Genomic DNA, 6,000 nt, shown 5'->3' with positions numbered 1-6,000 from the left:
GGAGAGAAACTGGGTTACATGGCTTTCTTAGGTCCCACTAAGTATGTTTGGGTTCAGATTTTAAGTGATCTTGCATTACTGTTTCCAAGTTGATGGTCGTACTGGGTTAACAATTTCCTTCAGAACTCCTCTGATAAACCACAGATTCTCACTGCTAATAGTCCATTGCTTTATTATTAAACGACACTCTTCTAGTTTTTGGTTTTGTATGTTCATGTAGTAAGTATGTTACACAAATTCTCAGAACGCCCTTGGAGATTTGGGCTCAGACTAGGATCCTTGGAACGCTAGTGCTTCCTGAATTCTGCAAGTGGCCGCTCTACCCGAGGCAGCTTCTTTTACTGTCGTTTGGGAGGACAGAGCGCGCGCCTGGACTTCTTTGAAGCAGGAGGGCTGTCCAGGCAGCTTTTCCCAGACTCTCCCAGCTCCGGCTTTTCATGCATACCAGCAGGGCCGCTTTTTTCCTGCAATGATTGAAACCATCTGGATTGCAGGGGGTCACGTGTGTATGAGAAAATGACATAAAGTTTCAGACCCCCTTGTGCTTTGCTCCAGACCCAGACAATTCTTGGTCGGACAGTGCCGAGGTGAGGGCGGTCCAGTGAGAGGGCCAACGTCGCACCCCGACCTCCCTACCCCCCACTCTTCCCCCACCCCCTCCCGGGTGCATGCCCCTCCCCCCCCCCCCCCCGGGGCCTCGGCTCGCCTAGCAGCGGAGCCCACCCTGGCGGGCTTGGGTGGAGGCTCGATCCTCCACGCCCCCTCCCCTCTCCCCTGCAGCCCGGGGCGCGGATGCCCGCCCGCCACCGCCTCTCTGCGGGAGCGGCTCCTCCTCCGGGCCGCACGGCTCCCGGAGCCGGGTGTGTGCGGAGCGCCCGGCCGGCCGCGGGCAGCGCAGAGGTGAGTCCCCGCGCTCGCGGCCGGGGTGGCGGGCAGGCCGCGCCCCGCCTCGCCCCTGCCCTCCTCCCGGCCCTTTCCCCGCTCTTCCCGATCCCTTCCCCGGAGTGAGTATTGCATGGGGACTGCCCCTTGGTGGTGGGGTGGTCAGCCCGCCTTCCGGGCCGCGGGGCCCGGCCGCGCCGTGGGGGTCGGGGAAGTGAGAGGCCGGGGTCCCCGCGTCCCCAGGGGGTCCGCGCGCCTGGCCCGGGAAGGACCCCGCACACCATCCCAGCTTCCCGCACCTGGAGCGGCTGCAGCCCGGGGGCCGGGAGAACGCAGCGAACTCAAACAAAGGAAAAGTAACTTTGCATTCTGTCACTTCACCCGGTTAGACTGTGGCGTTTTCTGGATGATCATGTTTCATTTTTGCCCTTGTCCCGACGCGCATAAGTATTAAAGGTGCTTTTTTTTTTTTTTTTAAGTGACCCCTGACTAAAGGAACATACTTTAGCCAGTTTATGCTGCCTTCAGGGTCCAATAATCTAGTAATTGAGTAGAGTTCAAGAGACTGAACGTTTTCAAGTGTTTCTAAAGAAAATGTAGTATTGCATTTTGGGGGATTTTTGGATGAACATAGTTAATGATTACTTGAGTATGAATAAAACAACTTGCCTAAATTGAGAGAAGTTGCCACGATGCTCCCTTAGACCAACTCTTGCTTTTATTCCCATCCAGGTGTTTCTGCTGTTTGGACAGCAGGTCTTGAGAGTGGTGAAGAGATCATTATCCCATGTCCTAGACAGTTGTCAGCTACCCATTATATGCACACACTCAACTGGCCATTTCAGGATAGGACCACAAGGATAAAACCCAAGTGACTACACTATTGCTTTGTTTTGTTTTGTTTTCTACAAGTGCTATTTTTCAGAAGGCAAATCTCTTCATTGATATTTGCCTCCCCCCCTCCCCAGAAGCATGGCTTTTTAAAGGAGGAGAAATAGTCTAGATTCCAGAAAACTGGTCAGACAGAGATAGAAACTGAATTGCCCATAGGTTCTGTCTCCCATGCTGAATTAGGATGAGACCAAGTGTCAAGACCCAGTTAAATACATGAAGTAAAGCAAAAGCTTCCTGGATTCTGCTGGCCTGGCAGAGGGTTCCCAGGTGTCTACGTGGATTTAGCTTACCTTTTTATTTACCCTTTGGAAAAACTCTCCAAAATAGGAGGAAGAGAATTGTTCAGATGTACATAAGTGTTATTATCCCCTAACTGGGCTGAAGGGAACCCATTTTTGGATAGACAATTCCAAGGCAACTTTATCTTCCAAGCATCTTTTATTTTATCACAGTCTGATTGGTTTGATAATAATATACTCTTTGCTCTTCAGTTTGAGGACTTTTTTGGGAAAGAGGAGTGACACATAAGAGTTTCTTCTTGATTGGATGACAGAAGCCCAAGGAGAAAATGATTAGGAGGCAGGGTGACTTCCACAAGGAGGGGAGATGTCAGTTGGTCCTGAAGTGTGGTTGTGAAACTGGCAGAGGGTGGGTGGTGGGAGAGCTTTCAAGAGGACAGAGGGGGCCATTTGGATGGGAACTAGGGAGAAGAGTAACACTGAGTATCACTTTGTGCCATTCTCTTTCAACCTTTAGTGCGGTGAAGAAGGTATCTTTCCTCTTGTTTTACAAAGAGAAGATCAGAAAGAGAAGTAGCCTGCTCGTGACGACACTGTAGTAAGTGGCAGAGCTGGAATCTAGTGCTTGGTTGTAGCTTGCACAGCTGCCTTCCTCACTGAGCAGTGGGAGGTCCAGCCCAAGCTGACTGCGGTCAGCTTGAATTCTGGCTCAGGGGCTGGAACTTTATCCCATGGACATCATCTTGCTTTTAAAGATTTGTGAGAAAAGGAGTGATGGACAAAACAGTGTTTTTGGAAGGCTAATGTGACATCTGTGTACAGGAATGTGATGTGTGAATCACAACTCATAGGTAAGTTGTAGTTGTTAATTAGGAGGTTAAAAAGGGAATGTAGCCAAAAGAGCTGGGTGTTTCAATTTCTGCCTCACTTACAGTACTCTGCAGTAAGTAGTGTGGTTCACTGGGTAAGAACCAGCTGTAGTGACCACAGGGCTGGTGGGGACAAGAAAAGAGATGAATCTTAGCAGGCAGACATTGAAGTAGAATGTGTGTGTGGAGCAACATGACTGGGTGGCTTGTCCTTTGTGTTTCGCAATGCTTTGGTGAAAGTTTTTTTTTTTCTCTTTAACAACAACCCTGAGAGATAGATCAATGCTGTAATTTGTTTAAAAGTCTTTCCTTTATTTGCATTGAAATGCTCTCCCACCTCACATTCTCTTGTGTCTTCAAAATGCTGAATCTTAAAACTTGATATTGGAAAGGTAAAGATGAATTGAGATTACATTTCTTAATAATGAGACCGATGTAGATAAAATGTACATCTATGCCACTTTTTGTTGTGGGGCAACAATAGGGAGCCTTTGGAGAATTGCTATGGGAATTTAGAAGGATTTAGAGATGCGGGAAGCTTGCCCTACCCTTACACATTTCTTCCAAGTAAATGGTATTGTTGATATGTACAGCTAGGGAGTTTACATTGAATTCCCAAAATTAATAGCCAGGCCCTCCCTTTGATTCTCTGCAGATAATGCACACAGGAAGGGCCACAGTGGGTGGAGATATTTTACTAGAATTCTCTGTGTCTTTGAATACAATCTGAATTTGCTTTGTTGTTTCTTGTGCAGCCTCTAGGCCTTTTCTTCTGCCCTTGTTTAGTGTCTGGAGACAGGAGGTTGCACAGAAATGGGCTGATAGGCAGACAAATAAAATTTGTCTACTGGAGAAGTTTTGCTTTAATGTGAAAGTCAACCTTTTTTTTTTTTTTTGTAAAATAAAAGATGTAAAAAGCAATGTATAATCTCAGTTCTCCATACCTATTTTTTCTTATTAGCATATGTTAATTGTGCAGAGGGATTTCATTGTGATTCTATAACATGCATATAATGTACTTTGATCAAATTCACCCCATTTGTAGTACTCTGTCATAATCCCCCACTCTCCTCCCCTCCATACCCATTTTTACTTTTAGGAGCAGCCCCTAGACCTGGAGAGCTGTTTTGAAAAGATGGTTAGCAACCTCTAAGGATAGGATTCTGTTTGGACTCTGAACCTCTGAGGAAAGTGACCTCTCTCAGGGGAGGGGATCTGAAGTCCAAAACCCTGGGTTAAAACTCCAGCTTTGCCATTTATTCAGAGGTTTCTGGAACTTGGTGTCTGAGGGGTCTTCTAGCTGTCTTTCTAGACCATGGTAATCCCTTAGGACCACTGGAAGTCATGCCCGAATTCACCCCCTGGTTCCTTCTCCCATTTTGTGTCTTGTATTCCCCTGAAGCCATTTTGTTTTATCTGTAGGCTGTTTATAGGTCAGAAGGGCGCTCTGTCTAGGGTTTCCTCCAGAGCAGTTAGTCAATTGGTGAGCTTTTGGTCTCAGTTTTTGTGAGAATGCTCTTAACCTTAGTTTTGAGAGTTGGGGGTTCTTAAAAGGAGTCTTTGGCAGTGCTGTCATTTAAATGTCAGTAATACTTAGTTGCGTTTTTGATGCATTGCTTGCACAGTTGTTAAAGTTTTTATATTTGGTAAGCATTTGTCATTTTTATAGTTTATTAAAGAAATGATTTAGGTTTTCTACGATCACTAGAAGCTTAGAAAAGCAGGAGTGGGCTACCCTTTTGATAGTCAGATGTCATCTCTTGGTATTGAAATTTGACCGTGTTAATGTATGTCATGTCCAGGTATCCTTAATTCTTACAAGATTTCACAACCTTTCTAGGCAGTGCTTTCTAAGGTTTCCAGATTGATGCTGAGATTGTCTCCTTGGGGTTTGCCTGTTTTAGTGTTTCATACTTTTACAGTTTTTCCATCCCTCTTCTATGCACAGATGTTCACAGAGTGAACACATTGTCTTTTCTGGACTCTGATGGCAGCTACTGAGTGTACAGATTGTCTAATTTGTGCCCATCTTTTCCCTGCCTAGCACTGTTTTTCTTTCTAAGTCTCGATTTTAGACCTATGATTATGTTGTGTGCTTGTTATTCTGTGTTTTGTTTCATACAGGAAGTCAATATCAGATATGTTGGCAATTAGAGCTTTCGGTTTGGAAGGAGACTTTTTGGAATAAAATGTGCTTTCTTTCCCCTATCAGCACAAGTGAATGTGGAACATGTGTAAATTCTGGCGATGATCTTTTAAAAATAATTATCATCAAAAGAATTTTGCCCAAGTTCTTTAAGAATCCAGCCTTTGCAAGATTGCACTAAAAGTAACAGACTAGACCAATTATGGTCTTTCTATAAGTGTGGGAATTGTGTTTAAACTGGAAGTTAGGCTCCTCAAGCAAATGTGATAGAAATAATCTGCTTAACCCTTTCTTAGTAGCATGAGAACGTAACCCTCCTTTTATAGGCCTCTTGGGAGAATGCCTTTGCACTAGAGACTGCCTGGAGAAGCTTTCCCTGAAAGTCTGTTCTTTTCTCCCGAGTTAGAGATGAATTTAAAGTGCTTAGACCCAAAGGTTTCTGTGCACTGGGACCAGCAAGGAGAATGGAAGTTCTTTTAAAAATTGTGTAGTTGTGAGGTGTGGTGATGCACCCCTGTAATCCCAGCACTTGGGAGGCTGAAGCAGAAGGATTGAACATTGGAGGCCAGCCTGGGCTGAATAATGAGATCATGTCTCAAAAAACAAAATAAAAATAAAATATATTCTTTGTGGAATCAAAACCTTTGGTTCTCAAATGAGCACTTGAATCAGTACCCAGAGACCTGAAGGTGAAGAAAAACCAAATGAAAAGTGCTATGGGGTTAGGCTAACATGGAAAAATGGGAGTCAAGGTCAAAGTGTTCCTTTGAATCCTTAATGCCCAATTAATCAGAGACGTCCCCCTACCAACACCTCTGTTTTATGAGACCTATGATTTGCGTTGGAATAGTAGTTCTGACCATGCCTATAAGAATCATGGGAATGGGCTGGAGGTGTAGCTCAGGGGTAAGGTGCTTGCCCAGCATGTGCAAGGCCCTGGATCTGAGCCCAGCACTGAAAAAGAAAATAA

The 6,000-nt window shown here is 45.2% G+C and overlaps 1 protein-coding gene across 4 annotated transcripts in view; it reads left to right on the top strand.

The window, feature by feature from the left end:
* The first annotated feature begins 521 nt into the window (after window positions 1–521).
* Window positions 522–6,000, top strand: part of Dennd2b (DENN domain containing 2B) — a 152,219-nt gene continuing 146,740 nt past the window's right edge. Inside the window, exon 1 of one of the 4 annotated variants that reach the window (XM_020183506.2) lies at window positions 522–587. The gene's annotated coding sequence lies outside the window, so the exon portion shown is untranslated. Of the gene's footprint in view, window positions 588–742; window positions 901–985; window positions 1,005–2,449; window positions 2,867–6,000 lie in introns of those variants that run through there. The other 3 variants (XM_020183507.2, XM_074041060.1, XM_074041058.1) reach the window with 3 other exon arrangements.

Source organism: Castor canadensis, chromosome 1 (assembly GCF_047511655.1).
Source record: "Castor canadensis chromosome 1, mCasCan1.hap1v2, whole genome shotgun sequence".
Taxonomy (NCBI): domain Eukaryota; kingdom Metazoa; phylum Chordata; class Mammalia; order Rodentia; family Castoridae; genus Castor; species Castor canadensis.
Note: the sequence above shows the minus strand (reverse complement) of the source record. Positions and strands in the feature narration are given on the sequence as shown.